Genomic DNA, 19214 nt, shown 5'->3' on the forward strand with positions numbered 1-19214 from the left:
TATATATTAAAACCTAAGAGAATCAGTTAAAAAAATTCCTATTGACCATAAAGAAAATTGGTAAGTTGTTTGTATACAAAATTCATGTAAAAAGTATGGTGGGAAAAACATAATAACAATGAATAAATATTTTAAAAAGGAATAATCTTAAGAAATGTGTAAGAATTTTAGGAAGAAAATTCTAACACACAAAAGAAGGCTTGAATAAATGGAAAAGTACCTGCTATTCTTGGAAGGAATATTAAAAAGCAGAGACATTACTGACAAAGGTCTGTATAGTCAAAGCTATGGTTTTTCCAGTAGTCATATATGGATGTGAGAGTTGGACGATAAAGAAACCTGAGTGCTGAAGAATTGATGCTTTTGAACTGTGGTGTTGGAGAAGACTCTTGAGAGTCCCTTGGACAGCAAGGAAATAAAACACATCAACCCTAAAGGAAATAAGTCCTAAATATTCACGGGAAGGACTGATGCTGAAGCTGAAGCTCCAATACTTTGACCACTGGATGCGAAGAACTGACTCATTGGAAAAGACCCTTATGTTGGGAAAGATTGAAGGCAGGTGGAGTAGAGGATGAGTTGGTTGGATGGCATCACCGACTCGATGGACATGAGTTTGAGCAAGCTCCAGGAGATGGTGATGGACAAGGAAGCCTGGTGTGCTGCAGTCCATGGGGTCGTAAAGAGTCAGACACGACTGAATGACTGAGCTGAACTGCTTCTTGAAAGGGAAGACTGAAAATTACAATGTTTCTTGTATCTCCAAATAATCGCTCTACTTAATGTAAGTCAATTAAAAATAATAAGTTTTTCCTTTTCTTTCCTGTTTTTGAACTAAGTGATTTGATAATTTAAGAGGAAAATTAAACATGCCATAATAATCAAAATAATTATGAAAATAAGAGTAATGAAGAGGAATAAGATGCAGATTTTAAAATATTTTAAAGCTAGAATTTTTATGTTTTTAATTTTTATTTTATATTGGGGTATAGATTTACAATGTTGTTTTAGTTTTAGATGTACAGCAAAGTGGTTCAGTTATACATACACATATATTCATCCTTTTTCAGATTGTTTTCCCATATAGGTTGTTTTCAGAATATTGAATAGAGTTCTCTGTGCTATTCAGTAGGTCCTTGTTGATTATCTATTTTATGTATAGTAGTATGTATATGTTAATCCCAAACTCCTAATGTACTCCTCCTTCCTCACTGTTCCCCTTTGGTAATGATAAGTTTGTTTTTGGTTTATGAGCTTGTTTCTGGCTTTTAAATATGTTCATTTGTGTCATATTTTGGATTCCACATATAAGTGATATCATATACTTGTCTAATTGTGACTTACTTAGCATGAATCTCTAGGTCCACTCATGTTGCTGCAAATGGCATTGCTTCGTTGTTTTTAATGGATGAGTAATTTTCCACTGAATATATGTACCTCATCTTCTCTATCAATTCCTCTGTCAATGGACATTTAGGTTGCTTTCATGCCTGGCTACTATAAAGAGTGGTGTACTGAACATTGGGGTGCATGTATCTTTTCATGTTATGGTTTTTTCCAGGTTGACATCCAGGAGTTGGGCTTGCAGGGTCGTATGGTATGGTAGTTCTATTTTTACTTTTTTAAGGAACCTCTATATTGTTCTCCATAGTGACTATACCAAGTTACATCCCCACCAGCAATGTATTCTCCATACCTTTTCCAGCACTTATTGCTTGTAGACTGTAGAATTTTTAATGATGGACATTCTGAATGGTGTGAGGTGATACCTCATGGTAGTTTTGCTTTGCATTTCTCTAACAATTAGTGATGTTGAGGATCCTTTCATATGTTTTTTATCCATCTGTATGTCTTTTTCGGAGAAAGGTCTATTTAGATATTCTACCCAGTTTCTGATAAGGTTGTTTGTTTTTCTGATATTGAGCCACATAAGCTGTTTGTATATTTTGGAGATTAATCCCTTGTTGGTTGTAAAGCTGGGGTATTTAAACCAGATTGTTATTAGGGTATGAAGAGGCAGATCATTAGTAAAAGCTAGCAAGTCAATAGATTCAGTTTTAGATCTTGACAGAAGTTTGGGTTACAAAGGTGTATGTATTTGTCAAAACTCAGTGAATGTATGGTTAAGACCTGTACATTTCTTGCACATTGTATGTAAAGTTTATTTTGAAAGAAAAAAATCCATGAAAATGTATTAGACTTTAGTCCAAAGTCATGCTTACTAAAATATTTGGTTTATGTTTAATATTTTTATTGAAGTATAGATTTACAATGTTGTGTTAGTTTCTGATGTACAGCAAAGTGATTCAGAAACACACACACACCCATATATATATATGTAATTTTTCAGATTCTTCCCCATTATAGTTTATTACAACATATTGAATATAGTTCCCTGTGCTATACAGTAGTACCTTGTTGTTAAAGCATTTGGAGCAAAGTGTACTGATTGATATCTGTAATTTATTTTGAAACAAATCAGAAAATAAGATGGATTGGTGATTGACTAGCAGATTGCAAAAATGAAAATTTTGTAATTAGTAAAATTATCTCAACATTGACATGAGCTTAAAATTTTCATCATGTATAGTATATAGAGAAATTTAGAATAAACTAAAGAAACTGTAGGATGTTTAGAGCATAACTTTCATTACAGAATGAAAGACTTCTGTCTCCATAATAGTTTCAAGAACCAGAATGCCAGTGGGAAGGGTTGGTTGTGGGGAGCAGAGTTGCTCCTGGGGTGAATTTCCCAGACTGTCTAGTGTGTCCTGGTGTCCTGACCTGTAAGGCTGCCCAGAAAGTTGGCTCCACTACCTGTGAGAGTTCCTGCTGGGCAGAGGCTTTCCAGCCAGGAGCCATGTGGGTTAGCAAGGGGCAATCTGATCCTCAGGGGCTACACGTATTTAAAGGTCTAGGAGAAAAATGCGTCACTGTATCAGAGTGTATGTCATTCAGGCCCAGAACAGTTCTGCTGTTCAAGCATGGTGACTATTCACTCCTTTCAGTTTTTTGTTAAGTTGCTCTTTTTTACCTTAAAAGAAGTTATATCAGTTTATTCAGGAGTTTTGGGTAGTTCATAAAGTGCTATTCTTTAACTATTTGTCTTATGAGGTTTTATGCTACTCAACCCTATATTTATATTTCTCAAAGACTGCATGGAGTGGGTGTTTTGGAAGGAGCATTGTTCTGCTGCTCTGTGTAGAGTTTGGAAACAGTGGGGTTCCAGGGAACTCAGCCCAGCTCCTGGCAGTTGTCACTTTCCTGCCAGGTGGAAACAGCCAGGTATCCTCAACCTTAAAGACGTGCTTAGACTCTGATGGGTAAAATGGGGCTCTTTTAGTTGCAGTGTGGAAGTGGGAAAAGGTGTATACATTTTGGTGGAAAAAGGGAAATACATTTTCTGAAATTTGAATATATGAGGACCTTATAGTTTTGAGCTTCCAGGGCTTCCCTGGTGGCTCAGATGGTAAAGAATCCACCTGCAATGCAGGAGACATGGGTTCGATCCCTGGGTTGGGAAGATCCCCTGGAGAAGGGCATAGCAACCCACTCGAGTATTCTTGCCTGAAGAATCCCATAGACAGAGGATCCTGGCGGGCCGCAGTTTATGGGGTCTCATAGAGTCAGATACGACTGAGTGACTAAGCACAGCACGTAGTATAGTTTTGAGAGCTCTCAGGGAGGGAAAAGTGTTAAAACATTGCACAGCATATGATTTCAACTGATATATCTTCTCAGCATTTCTTCATTGAAAATATTATATCTCATGTCACCCTTTTGTCTCTTGAAAACTTTGCATTTGAAATATGGAAATGCTAGTGCAAAGTTTCTGAGAAAATCCTTTCTTGTCTCTGGTTTAAATGTACTTCATTGATAACACTGTGGGCTTTTTAAACCTTTTGCCTGCCTGAGCCCTATTGGAAACAGCATTGGAAAGCTTTCAGTGATGAAGGTCACCCAGCTCTTACACAGAGTTCCCAGTGGGCATTATTTCCATGAGGTGTGAGGTATATAATTAGCAGAGAGTCAACAAATAAGATTTTAAGGAATGTGATTATGGAAGCAGAAGAGTCATTTCAGGCAAGTTTGTAATATGTGTTTCAGGAAAGGAGCAGAAGTCAACCAGTGAGGGCCTGGACCACAGCCCTGATTCCAGCTGCCTTAATACCCTCGTTAGAAACTCAGATTTCAAGCTCCCAAGCTCCAGGCCTCATGTGCATTTCCTTGTCAACAGGTGCTGTGCTAAGTGTCTGGCTTGACCTACCACTCAATTCTTGTAGGTCTTATCTTCATTTTACAGATAAGAAAACTGAGGCCAAGAGAGTTAATCGTGCTAAAGTGTAATACTCAAAAAGATAAAATCAGAACTCATGGGCAAATATAAAAAGGAAAGGAAAGGGAAAGGGTTAGTTGTTCAGTTGTGTCCGACTCTTTGCGACCCCGTGGACTGTAGCCTGCCAGGCTCCTCTGTCCACGGGATTGTCCAGATAAGAATATTAGAGTGGATTGCATGCCCTTCTCCAGGGGATCTTCATGACCCAGGGCTCAAAGCTGGGTCTCCCACAGTGCAGGCAGATGCCTTATCATCTGAGCCACCAGGGAAGCACTAATATAAAAAGGGCAAGGTATCAAATATTTTATTGAATTTATTAGTTAAGGAGGGGAAAAGATGTGATGAGTTCAAAGAGCTTGTAAGAAGCTAGTGTATTTGTTGGTAACTTAAAGAATTGTTAGGGTGAGATTGCAGAGTTAAACATGTGAGATCTATTAATCGCCCAGCCATGTTTGACTCTTTGTGACCCCACGGACTGTAGCCCACCAGGCTCCTCTGTCCATGGAATTCTCCAGGCAAAATGCTGGAGTGAGTTGCCATTTCCTTCTCCAGGGGATCTTCCTGACGCAGGGATTGAACCCAGGTCTCTTGCATTGCAGGCAGATTCTTTACCATCTGAGCCACTAGGAAAGCCCCTAGAGTTAGACATAGAACTATTTAATGTTCAGCTGGCCCTTGATTTGGGGGGTTATCTGTTTTACTACATGGAAATTATTTGTATCTCTACTGGACAAAAAACTACAAGTTTGCAAGTAAATTTTTTATGTATGGAAACTTTAATCAATAGTAAAAATGAGATGAACTAAGTACAGGTCTTGATCACTTGATCACCTCTTGGGTGATCCTTTGTCCCCCTGTGATACTGAAAGAATCTGCCTCCACTTCTTTGCTTTCTTTCCGAATTTGGAGAATTTTTCTGACAGTAGCCTGCCCCCAGGTACTGCAATATTAGTTAGAGGAGTAAAGATTTGAACCCCTGTCACTGTATGAACCAGCCTTGGTAGTCAACCCTTTGTAATGATTCAGTAATGTTAACTTGTTTTTTATTCATAAAGAATGTTGGAATCTATCAGGTCTGTGCAGATAATTATCTCTCATAGCCAAGGCATCTCTGAAGCACAAGGGTTCTCTGGATGGCAAAACCATCTGAATCAATCAATAAACATCAATCTGAAGTAATAGCACCTTTTGTTTCTACATTAGTGGAGACTGCTGAGACCACAGATCTCAGGAACATGAACATGGCCATGAGAATGACATTGAGCATCTTTTCACGTGCCTGTTGGTCCTCTATATGTCTTTTTTGGAAAAATGCCTGATACTTCTTCAGCCCATTTTTAAATCAGTCTCTTTTTTTTTTGATATTGAGTTGTTATGAGTTCATTATCTATTTTGGATAGTAACCCCTTGATTACAAGGAAGCAATGTATGGCCCAGGGAATATAGCCAATGTGTTATAATAACTATTTATGGAGTATAATCTATAAAAATATTGAACCACTGTCATATACCTGAAGCTATTAAGTAATAACCATCAGTTCAGTTCAGTTCAGTCGCTCAGTCGTGTCTGACTCTTCGCGACCCCATGAATCGCAGCGCGCCAGGCCTCCCTGGCCATCACCAACTCCTGGAGTTCACTCAGACTCACGTCCATCGAGTCAGTGATGCCATCCAGCCATCTCATCCTCTGCTGTCCCCTTCTCCTCCTGCCCCCAATCCCTCCCAGCATCAGAGTCTTTTCCAATGAGTCAACTCTTCGCATCAGGTGGCCAAAGTACTGGAGTTTCAGCTTTAGCATCATTCCTTCCAAAGAAATCCCAGGACTGATCTCCTTCAGAATGGACTGGTTGGATCTCCTTGCAGTCCAAGGGACTCTCAAGAGTCTTCTCCAACACCACAGTTCAAAAGCATCAATAACTGTACTCCAATTTAAAAAATGGCACTTAAATGGCACCTACTTTTTTTACTTCTGTCTGTATCTATATTAAAACATTTGAGAAACAGAAAGGTTTAGGCAGGGAGCATATTCTATAAACTGCTTTCCAAGGTAGGGATCTTGGTATCAGTGACTTGAAGTTTAGGGAATGTCTCTTGGAATAAGAAATAGATAAATAGATGCTGATATTTGGGCATTCTCCTGCCAACCTTCTTTCTTGTTTTACATTTGAAGTAGGCTAATAACAGGGGGTTTCCAAACTGGGTTCTCAGAAAAGGGACTCTCATGTAATCACTGAACAGGTCATGTCACCAGAATGAGTCATGAATACCAGGAAAAGAGCATGCAGGTTAGAGGTTGGGAGTCAGGAGGCTGACCCTAAGTTAGGAAAAACAGAAAAGTCACTTCACTTTTCTGTACGTTAGCTTGTTTCTTCCTATATGTGTGATCACAGCAGATGGGAGTTATCTAAGCTTTGTAAGCACGGAGAACACTATGGTTACAGGAAACAAGAAAGAAACAGATGTGGAAGGCCCTGCCTTCTTGCTACCCCATTGTCTCTTTTCCTTAGAGGAAGAATCAGGGCTGACGACAAGATCTGGAGGGCCCAGTGCAAGATGAAAATTCAGAAATGCTGTTCAAAAAATTAAAGAGTGGCATTAAATGTGCTATGAAATGTTTTCCTTTAGAAATATTTGATGACATTAAGTGTAAAGGTGTAGTTGTGACATATGAGTATTAGCATAAACTTACAAACTGCAAAAAATATTTCAGGTGCCATAATTTTATGTAATATAATATATAATAACACTTCAATAATTTCATATCTTTATTGACCATAAGATTATTTTGGCTTGCTTTTCTGCAAATTATACATTAGATCATCAGAATTTATATTTTAAGCAATTTCATTTACTATAAAATTGACAGCAATGTTAGTCACTCTTGACAAATGCAAGATTGCAAATAATTTTTGATAATTTTTAAAAATATCTTTCTGCCAATGTAACTGTTACTGGAGAATAGGAAGAGTATTTGATAGATGGTGACAGTATTAGAACACATTTCTGATAAATTTATATAAAAACCCATCAAAACATAAATTTTAGCACATCTGGAGCTGATTTTCTACAGAAAGAATAAAGATTTAACTCTCCATACAAATCAATTCTGTGTAAGTCTGAATTTAATTTTAAACGTATATTTATACAATGGCATTTCAGTATTTCTTCTGACATTTTTGGTAATTTATGGAAGTTGTGCAAGAAATCAAAAGTAGCTTTACAATTTGTATGTATTTCAAAATTTCTGTTCTGCATCCTATTGTCTTATCTTCATTTATAAGAAAAAATTTTGTCCTCTTCTTAATATTTGGTTCATCCAAAGCTTCCTGTGAAAATATTGTTATTTTCCATTGAACATGGCAATCTTTACATTTAATTTCTATTTTGAAACCTGTGAATATTTTGTCTTGCAAGGTTGTAGCCATTTTGAAAACAGATTTCACAGTTTACTGCTGAAACTGTCCACTTATCCACCAGCAGTTCATCCAGGCATGCCTGCTGCCATCCCTATTGGCCTTCTGTGCCCAGGTCCTGGTCCTTACCTTCCCCACCCTTACACTCTGCATCTCTGGACCATTCCAGGCCCTGATGTGCACCCAGGACTGACTGCTCTGTGGACGCAGTCTGCAGTGCCGGGAGCCTGAGCTTGCACAGCCACTGACTGCTGGAGGATCACTACAGCTCAGATGTGCTGCCTCCCTTACCACCTCTGCTTGTGTGCATGCTCCACTGTTCCATCACTGCTGACAAAACTTAAGTTCAAAGATAAAATTATTAAGAATTACGAGGCACTGCAAGTAGAGACTATTAAAACAAACATGAGGTCCTTCTCAGCTTGGAGTCCTAAGTGACTATACAGGTTGCATGCCTGGTAAGCTCGCCCTGGGAGGAAGTCTCAGGCTCTGTAAATACACATGACAAACCTCACTTACCAGCTCTCTCCAATTCATTTCCCATATCATGAAAGCTCAATTCTGATATTTTAATCAAGAAGCCATTATTTATTGTGTAGGTAGATGAGGATAAACCTACAAGGCTAAGAATGAACTGTCAAAAATGGGAAAAGTCAGAAGAGTCTGATGCCAAGAAGCCAAGAGAAGAGAGGATTTCAAGGAGGATAAAGTAATTGGTGGTGTCAAGTGATACCAAGAGGTCATCAGGTAAGGGAGATCAGGACTAAAAAATTTCCATTGACTTTAGCAACACGGAAGTCACATGATCTTAGTGGTCTTCAAAATAAATTGTTTCAATGGAGAGATGCAGGCTGAAGCCAAATGAAAATTTTCACGGAAGAATGAGTAGAAGCCAAAAAATAGACTCCTGCAACCCCTTTTCTGCTGGGGCCTGAGGGTCAACAGATACGAGCCCTCTACTTCGGCAGTTGCCAACCTTTTTGACACCAGGGACTAGTTTGGTGGAAGACATTTTTTTCCACGGTCTGGGGTTGGGGGGATGGTTTCAGGATAATTCAAGCACATTATATTTATTGTGCACTTTTCCCTAATCTAATGCCACTGCTGATCCAACAGGAGGTACTGGTTCATGGCCCAGAGGTTGGGGACCCCTGCACTTGAACTGACCCAAGTTCCTGCTTCTCCATCATCATAGTGTCACTTTCTGCTCTGAACTACCCTTCCCTTTTGGTAACATGAAGAAGGGATCCCAGAGAAGGAGATCAGGTAGTCTGTAATCCTTTGTTGACTCTTGTTAGTCTTGATACATTTCACATTTTGGATATCTCAGATTGGATAAATCTTAATACATTCTGCTGCAGTTTGCTAAACTCTTTAATTGGAGTTTGAATATATAAACCTTTCCACATAGCAACTCAGTCAGCTAATAACAGAGGAAAGTTAGTCAGACCCACCACAATGACCACCTTACTTTGGTCTCATTGATAGTTCCCCTTCTTGAGAATTAATCAAGTGCCACCCTGGTCTGGGTCTCTGTCATCTCCTGACCCTTGTCTGGATTATTACAATATAAGTATCTCTGCTTCTATCTTTGCTCTCAATCACAACAGCCAGAATGATACTTTAAAAATGTTAAGTCAGATTATGTTAGTTCTCTCTTTAAAACTTTCCTTTGGTTCTGTGTTTCACTCAGAGAGAAAAAAATCTGACATCCTAACAATGGCTGATAAAGCCCTCCCTACTCACCTCTGACCTCTTCCCTTATAGCTCACTTCCTTGTTCATCTTGCTGGAGCCACATCAAGCCCTTGTTTTTCTTCGGTCCTGCCAGGAAAAGCCAGCCCTAAGATCAACCTAATTATTAACCTTAGTCATCCCTACTTTTTCTTTTTCCATAGCATTTATTATTACCTTTCTAAATCATAACTCTGGGAGGGCAGGGATCTTCTTCATTGAAGTTTTGCAAGTGCCTAGAATAGGGTCTGGCTCACAGTAGGTACTCCACAAACATCTTTTTTAAAAACAAAAATTTCAAAAGAACAAGATGGTGGAGGTGTAGGTGGACATGGAGTACATCTTTCTCCATGGATACATCAGGAATACATCTTCACACACAGAAGTGCATGCAGAACACCAGCTGAGAGTAGATAGGAGTACCTGACCAGCAGAAAAGAAAATATAAGACCACGCAAAACTCAGTAGAATGAAGGAATTAGGGGGGAAAACAGGAGTGTCAGTAGAACTGGACCTGCCGTTGTGGGTGGGGGAACTGAAGCAGGAGTCTGATCCCCACATTGGGGCAATTATTTGAGTCAAAGGAGAAACATTTAAGGCCGAGAGTGAAACAGCTGATCTGTGGGAGCCTAAATGGATGAGAATCAGACAGTCCTTGCCACAGCCATACATACCCCAGACAGGGCTGCAGGTCCCTAGAAGGTGCAGCGGCTGGGAGCTGGAGTTTAGGAATTGTGGAGCAATCCCAGGGCTAGGGCTGCTGTTGACTGTGGAAATACAATCAAGGGGATGTGAGGGAGGAGATCATGGTGGGAAATGCCTGCAGAGGAAAGCCAAGCAGCCATGGAAGCAAGGTGATGCTGCTGAGTCACATGTATGGGGTGGAGCCGTCACCATAGCCTCTCTCCCCACATAGGCCAGCATCAGCAGCTGAACAAGAGAGAGGCTGGCCTATCAAATGCCTGACACACTGAACTACAGAGTAGGACCCCACCCAGGGTGCCCCTTTAAGTGCCCAACATGCCAATCTACAGAGTAGGACCCCACCCAGGGGAGCTCCTCTATGTGTCTAATGCGGAACAACAGAGAAGGACCCCAGACAAGGGAGCCGTCTAAGTGCCCGAACAGCCAGAGCTATGGAGAAATACTGGCCAAAGAGGCCTTCTGATTGCCAGCTAGAAGAGGCTTAAAAAAAGACTCTGATAGACTGCCTCCACCACAGGAGTTATGGCCCTATGTCCCTGCACATTTGGCACTGCCAGGGTCCCCGCAAGCCAAGCAGCTGTGCTACCTTCAGGCTTAGCCCTCACTGGGGCAGAGTTGCCACAGGCAAAAAGTGTCTTGCATCTATATATGCAGGATAGCTTTGGTCATGTTCAACTCTTTGTGACCCTGTAGACTGTGGTCTGCCAGGCTTCTCTATCAGGGGGGTTCTCTAGGCAAGAATACTGGAGCGTATTGGCCAATACTGGTTGCCATACCCTTCTAGAGCAATATATTTCCTGCTGCCCTAGCTGCCAACCCCCCTGAGTACCTGGTGCTGCCAGAACCCCTGCAATCCAAGCAGCTGCACCACCTCCACACCTGGCCCTCACAGGGACAAACCCAAGTCTGCCAGGGCAGCCTCAGGAGCAAACCCCAGTGGACGAACCACATGCAGAGGTGGAAATAAAGCCACAGTTGAAACCCAGGGGCAGTGTGGCTAGGGCAGAAGACCCAAACCTTCCCACCAGCTGTACAAGCTGCAGATTAAATGCACTCTGTGTCTATGGAGTATATAAAAGATCATTGAGAACTCCCACAAAAGAAAACACATTAGTTTTGATAGTGGTTGACATTGGAGGTTGGAACACACAGGAGTAGGACCAGATTAGAATCTGAGCTGCCCCACAGCAGGTCCAGAGACCAGCACAGTGTTGGAGGGCATCCTAGGGAGGTGAGGTGGACTGTGACTCCTAGAGAGGGAAAGGACTCTGACAACAGTGACTCAAGAAAAGCATTAATTATTCTTATGTTTTGACTACTTCTGTACAGTCTTTTGGATTTTTTTTTTTTTTTTACTTTTTTTCCCTTTTCCCAACCTCTGTTGTAATTGTTGATTTTATTGGCACTATGAAATCTAATTAAGCTTTTGAGCTTTTTTCCCCCTCAGTCACATTTTTTATTGTTGTTATAAACCTCTGCCTCTACATTGGGCATTTGCAGTTCTGTGGGGTTTTCCTTTTCTTTTCTTTCTTCTTCCTTTTTTTTTTTTCTTTTCTATTTTTAATTTTAATTTTTAAAAATCTATCATTTTTTCTACATTTATTCCTTTGTTTGCTTTACCTACTGTTCTTTTCCCCTTGCAGATCAGATCAGATCAGATCAGTTGCTCAGTTGTGTCCAACTCTTTGCGACCCCATAAATCACAGCACGCCAGGCCTCCCTGTCCATCACCAACTCCCTGAGTTCACTCAGACTCATGTCCATCGAGTCAGTGATGCCATCCAGCCATCTCATCCTCTGTCGTCCCCTTCTCCTCCTGCTCCCAATCCCTCCCAGCATCAGAGTCTTTTCCAATGAGTCAACCCTTTGCATGAGGTGGCCAAAGTACTGGAGTTTCAGCTGTAGCATCAGTCCTTCCAAAGAAATCCCAGGGATGATCTCCTTCAGGATGGACTGTTTGGATCTCCTTGCAGTCCAAGGGACTCTCCAACACCACAGTTCAAAAGCATCAATTCTTCAATGCTCAGCCTTCTTCACAGTCCAACTCTCACATCCATACATGACCACAGGAAAAACCTTAGCCTTGACTAGACGAACCTTTGTTGGCAAAGTAATGTCTCTGCTTTAGAATATGCTATCTAGGTTGGTCATAACTTTCCTTCCAAGGAGTAAGCGTATTTTAATTTCATGGCTGCAATCACCATCTGCAGTGATTTTGGAGCCCAGAAAAATAAAGTCTGACACTGTTTCCACTGTTTCCCATCTATTTCCCATGAAGTGGTGGGACCGGATGCCATGATCTTCGTTTTCTGAATGTTGAGCTTTAAGCAAACTTTTTCACTCTCCACTTTCACTTTCATCAAGAGGCTTTTGAGTTCCTCTTCACTTTCTGCCATAAGGGTGGTGTCATCTGCATATCTGAGGTTATTGATATTTCTCCCGGGAATCTTGATTCCAGCTTGTGTTTCTTCCAGTCCAGTGTTTCTCATGATGTACTCTGCATATAAGTTAAATAAGCACAGTGACAGTATACAGCCTTGACGTACTCCTTTTCCTATTTGGAACCAGTCTGTTGTTCCATGTCCAGTTCTAACTGTTGCTTCCTGACCTGCATACAAATTTCTCAAGAGGCAGATCAGGTGGTCTGGTATTCCCATCTCTTTCAGAATTTTCCACAGTTTATTGTGATCCACACAGTCAAAGGCTTTGGCATAGTCAATAAAGCAGAAATAGATGTTTTTCTGGAACTCTCTTGCTTTTTCCATGATCCAGCGGATGTTGGCAATTTGATCTCTGGTTCCTCTGCCTTTTCTAAAACCAGCTTAAGCCTCTGGAAGTTCACGGTTCACATATTGCTGAAGCCTGGCTTGGAGAATTTTGAGCATTCCTTTACTAGCATGTGAGATGAGTGCAATTGTGCGGTAGTTTGAGCATTCTTTGGCATTGCCTTTCTTTGGGATTGGAATGAAAACTGACCTTTTCCAGTCCTGTGGCCACTGTTGAGTTTTCCAAATTTTCTGGCATATTGAGTGCAGCACTTTGACAGCATCATCTTTCAGGATTTGGAATAGCTCAACTGGAATTCCATCACCTCCACTAGCTTTGCTCGTAGTGATGCTTTCTGAGGCCCACTTGACTTCACATTCCAGGATGTCTGGCTCTAGGTGAGTGATCACACCATCGTGATTATCTGGGTCATGAAGATCTTTTCTGTACAGTTCTTCTGTGTATTCTTGCCATCTCTTCTTAATATCTTCTGCTTCTGTTAGGTCCAGACTATTTCTGTCCTTTATCGAGCTCATCTTTGCATGAAATGTTCCTTTGGTATCTCTGATTTTCTTGAAGAGATCCCTAGTCTTTCCCATTCTGTTGTTTTCCTCTATTTCTTTGCATTGATCACTGAAGAAGGCTTTCTTATCTCTTCTTGCTATTCTTTGGAACTCTGCCTTCAGATGTTTATATCTTTCCTTTTCTCCTTTGCTTTTGGCTTCTCTTCTTTTCACAGCTATTTGTAAGGCCTCCCCAGACAGCCATTTTGCTTTTTGCATTTCTTTTCTATGGGAATGGTCTTGATCCCTGTCTCCTGTACAATGTCACGAACCTCATTTCATAGTTCATCAGGCACTCTATCAGATCTAGGCCCTTAAATCTATTTCTCACTTCCACTGTATAATCATAAGGAATTTGATTTAGGTCATACCTGAATGGTCTAGTGGTTTTCCCTACTTCCTTCAATTTCAGTCTGAATTTGGCAATAAGGAGTTCATGGTCTGAGCCACAGTCAGCTCCTGGTCTTGTTTTTGCTGACTGTATAGAGCTTCTCCATCTTTGGCTGCAAAGAATATAATCAATCTGATTTCGGTGTTGACCATCTGGTGTTGTCCATGTGTAGAGTCTTCTCTTGTGTTGTTGGAAAAGGGTGTTTGTTATGACCAGTGCATTTTCTTGGCAAAACTCTATTAGTCTTTGCCCTGCTTCATTCCATATTCCAAGGCCAAATTTGCCTGTTACTCCAGGTGTTTCTTGACTTCCTACTTTTGCATTCCAGTCCCCTATAATGAAAAGGACATCTTTTTTAGATGTTAGTTCTAAAAGGTCTTGTAGGTCTTCATAGTACTGTTCAACTTCAGTTTCTTAAGCGTTACTGGTTGGGGCATAGACTTGGATTACTGTGATATTGAATGGTTTGCTTGGAAACGAACAGAGATCATTCTGTCGTTTTTGAGATTGCATCCAAGTACTGCATTTCAGACTCTTTTGTTGACCATGATGGCCACTCCATTTCTTCTGAGGGATTCCTGCCTGCAGTAGTAGATATAATGGTCATCTGAGTTAAATTCACCCATTCCAGTCCATTTCAGTTCGCTGATTCCTAGAATGTCAACATTCACTCTTGCCATCTCTTGTTTGACCACTTCCAATTTGCCTTGATTCATGGACCCAACATTCCAGGTTCCTATGCAATATTGCTCTTTACAGCATCGGACCTTGCTTCTATCACCAGTCACATCCACAGCTGGGTATTCTTTTTGCTTTGGCTCCATCCCTTCATTCTTTCTGGAGTTATTTCTCCACTGATCTCCAGTAGCATATTGGGCACCCACTGACCTGGGAAGTTTCTCTTTCAATATCCTATCATTTTTCCTTTTCATAACCTTTAATGTATATAAACTTTTTTATCTACCTGTATCTAACTTTGCATATCTATTCTCTCTTTCTTTCCTTTCCTCTCAACATATTCATTAGTTTTGTTTTCATTGTTTTAGTCCCCAGTTGGCACCTTGCTCTAGTTTTGTTTTCCAGTTTGTGCTTTAGTTAGTTTTTGTTCTTAACTGGTAGACATAAAATTTGATTTCCTTTGTTTGCCAGGTCAATCTACTGTACTTTATTTCTGTTGGACTGTTTTGATTTTGCTTATGGATGTATATGTATATGTGTATAATCCATTATTTTCATTATTACTTGCCTGATTTTGTAACTGCTATTTGTCTGGGGTTCATCTTTACTTTCTCATTTCTGGGTATTTGTTTTAATCTCACTTAATGCCATAACAAACCACTTGTGGAATCTTTGTTCCTGACCAGAGATCAAGCCTTGAGCCTTTGGAGTGGGAGCACTGACTCCAAGACCCTAGACTACCAGAGAACTAACCCTTGGGAGTATCAAATAGTGCAAACTCACACAAAGGAAACCACTTGAAATACAAGACCCAGCATCACATATCACCAGTAACACCCTGTGCAGGATGCCTCATCTAAACAACAAACAAAACAAAAATACAAACCAAATCATCAGCAGACAGGATTACCACACATTCAGCCTTGCCCATAAGAGGAAAAACAAAACTCAGCACAAATCTCACCCTATATGAAATTTACAGAAACCACTGAACCAACTTTAGGAGGGCACAAACCACAAGGAAGAAATAATTCAACCTTGAAGCCTGGGAAAAGGAGACCTCAAACACAATAAGTTAAAAAAAATAATGAAAAGGCAGAGAAATACTATGAAGAAATACAAATGAAGGAACAAACTAGAAACACAGATGTCCAAATAAATGAAGAGTAAATAGGCAAACTACCTGAAAAAGAATTGAAAATAATGATGGTAAAGATGATCAAAAACCTTGAAAACAGAATGGAGAAAATGCAAGAATTAATCAACAAAGATCTAGAATAAAGAATAAGCATACAGAGACAAACAACACAATTACTGAAATTAAAAATACTCTAGAAGGAATCAATAGCAGAATATCTGAAGCAGAAGAATGAATCAGTGAGCTGGAAGATAAAATGGTGGAAATAACTTCTGAAGAGCAGAATAAAGTAAAAAGAATTAAAAGAACTGAGGATAGCCTCAGAGACCTCTGAGACAATATCAAATGCACCAACATTCGAGTTATTGGGGTCCCAGAAGAAGAAGAGAAAAAGAAACAGTATGAGAAAATTTTTGAAGAGATTATAGTTGAAAATTTCCCCAACATGGAAAAGGAAATAGTCAATCAAGTCCAGGAGGTGGAAAGAGTCCCATGCAGGATAAACCCAAGGAGAAACATGCCAAGACACATGCTAATCAAACTAACAAAGACTAAACACAAAGAAAGAATATTAAAAGCAGCAAGGGAAAAGCAACAAGTAACATACAAGGGAAACTCCATACGTTTAACAGCCAAGTTGTTTCTTTCAGCAGAAACTCTGCAAGCCAGAAGGGAATGAGAGGACATATTTAAAGCACTGAAAGGGAAAAATCTACAACCAAGATTATTGTACCTGGCAAGGATCGCATTCAAAACTGATGGAGAAATCAAAAGCATTTCAGACAAGCAAAAGTTAAGAGAATTCAGTACCATCAAACCAGCTTTACAACAAATGTTAAAGGGACTTATATAGTCAGTAAATGCAAGAGAAGAAAAAGATCTACAAAATCAACACCAAACAATTAAGAAGATGGCAATAGGAACATATATATCAATAATTACTTTCAGTTAACCAGATTAAATACTCCAACCAAAAGACACAGACTGGCAGAATGGATATTAAAAACAAGACCGATATATATGCTGTCTACAAGAAACCCATTTCAGACCCAAAGACACATATAAACTGAAAGTGAGAGAATGGAAGAATATATTCCATGCAAATGGAAAGCAAAAGAAAGCTGGAGTAGCAATCCTCATATCAGACAAAATGGACCTTTAAGAAGATTACAAGAGATAAGGAAGGACACTACACAATGATCAAGGGATCAATCCAAGAGGAAGACATAACAATTATAAATATTTATGCACCCAACATAGAAGCACCTCAACACATAAGATAAACACTAACAGACAAAAAAGGAGAAATTGACAGTAACACAATAGTAGTAGGAGACTTTAACACCTCAGTCACACCAATGGACAGATCCTCAAAACAGAAAATTAATAAGAAAGGAGAAGTCTTAAATGATACATTAGATGAGATGGATCTCATTGATATCTTCAGGACACTCCATCGAAATGCAGAAAAATACACCTTTTTCTCAAGTGCACATGGAACATTCTCCAGGATAGACCACATCTTGGGTCACAAATCAAACCTCAGTAAATTTAAGAAAATTGAAATTGTATCAAGCATCTTCTTTGACCACAATGCTATGAGGTAGATATCAATTACAAGAAAAAAAAAAAAACTATAAAAAACACAAACTCATGGAGATTAAACATTACATTTCTAAATAACTAACAGGTTACTGAAGAAATCAAAAGGGAAGTCAAAAAATTTCTAGAAACAAATGACAATGAAAACATGACAACTCAAACCCTGTAGGATGTAGCAAAAGCAGTTCTAAGATGGAAGTTTATAGCAATGCAATCCTACCTCAAGAAACAAGAGAAACATCAAATAGACAACCTAACTTTAAAACTAAAACAACTGGAAAAAAAGGACCAAAACCCCCTAAATTAGTAAAAGGAAATAAATCCTAACGATCAGAACAAAAATAAATGAAAAAGAAATGAAAGAAACAGTAGTAAAGATTAAAAAGCTGGTTCTTTGAGAAGATAAAATTGACAAACCTTTAGCCAGACTCATCAAGAAAAATAGAATCAAATCAACAAAATTAGAAATGAAAAAGGAGAGGTTGCAACAGACAATGCAGAAATACAAAGGATTATAAGAGAGTATTATGAACAACTATATGGCAATAAAATGGATAATCTGGAAGGAATGGACAGATTCTTAGAGAAGTTCAATCTTCCAAGACTGAACCAGGAAGAAATATAAATTATGAACAACACAATTACAAGCACTGAATTGAAACTGTGATCAAAAATCGTGCAAAAATCAAAAGCCCAGGACCAGATGGTTTCACAGGAGAATTCTATCAAACATTTAGAGAAGAACTAATGCCTATCCTAAAACTCTTTCCAAAAATTGCAGAGGAGGGAACACTTCCAAACTCATTCTATGAGGCCACCGTCACCCTGATACCAAAACCAGACAAAGTCAACACAAAAAAGGAAAATTACAGGCCAATATCACTGATGAATATAGATGGAAAAAGCTTCAACAAAATTTTAGCAAACAGAATTCAGCAACACATCAAAAAGCCCATACACCATGATCAAGTTGGGTTTATTTCAGGGATGTGACGATTCTCAATATGTGCAAATCAACCAATGAGACACACCATATTAACAAATTGAAAGATAAAGATCATATGATAATCTCAATAGATGGAGAAAAAGTCTTTGACAAAATTCACCACCCATTTATGATTCAGTTCAGTTGTTCAGTCATGTCTGATTCTTTGCAACCCTATGCACTGCAGCAGACCAGGCCTCCATGTCCATCACCAACTCCCTGAGTTTACTCAAATCATTGAGTAACCATTACATCAAAACCATTACCTCAAAACCAATGGTCGGTGATGCCATCCAACCATCTCATTCTCTGTCGTCCCCTTTTCCTCCCACCTTCAATCTCTCCCAACATCAGGGTCTTTTCCAGTGAATCAGTTCCTTGCATCAGATGGCCAAAGTATTGGAGTTTCAGCTTCAGCATCAGTCCTTCCAATGAATATTCAGGACTGATTTCCTTTAGGATGGACTGGTTGGATCTCTTTGCAGTTCAAGGGACTCTCAAGAGTCTTCTCCAACACCACAGTTAAAAAGCATCAATTCTTCGGCGCTCAGCCTTCTTCACAGTCCAACTCTCACATCCATACATGACCACAGGAAAAACCATAGCCTTGATTAGGCGGACCTTTGTTGGCAAAGTAATGTCTCTGTTTTTTAATATGCTGTCTAGGTTGGTCATAACTTTCCTTCCAAGGAGCAATAATCTTTTAATTTCATGGCTGCAATCACCATCTTCAGTGATTTTGGAGCCCCCCAAAATAGTCTGCCGCTGTTTCCACTGTTTTCCCTTCTATTTCCCATTAAGTGATGGGACCAGATGCCATGATCTTAGTTTTCTGAATGTTGAGTTTTAAGCCCACTTTTCCACTCTCCTCTTTCACTTTCATCAAGGGGCTCTTTAGTTCTTT

This window comes from Bubalus kerabau, chromosome 2, assembly GCF_029407905.1.
Source record: "Bubalus kerabau isolate K-KA32 ecotype Philippines breed swamp buffalo chromosome 2, PCC_UOA_SB_1v2, whole genome shotgun sequence".
NCBI classification, from domain to species: domain Eukaryota; kingdom Metazoa; phylum Chordata; class Mammalia; order Artiodactyla; family Bovidae; genus Bubalus; species Bubalus kerabau.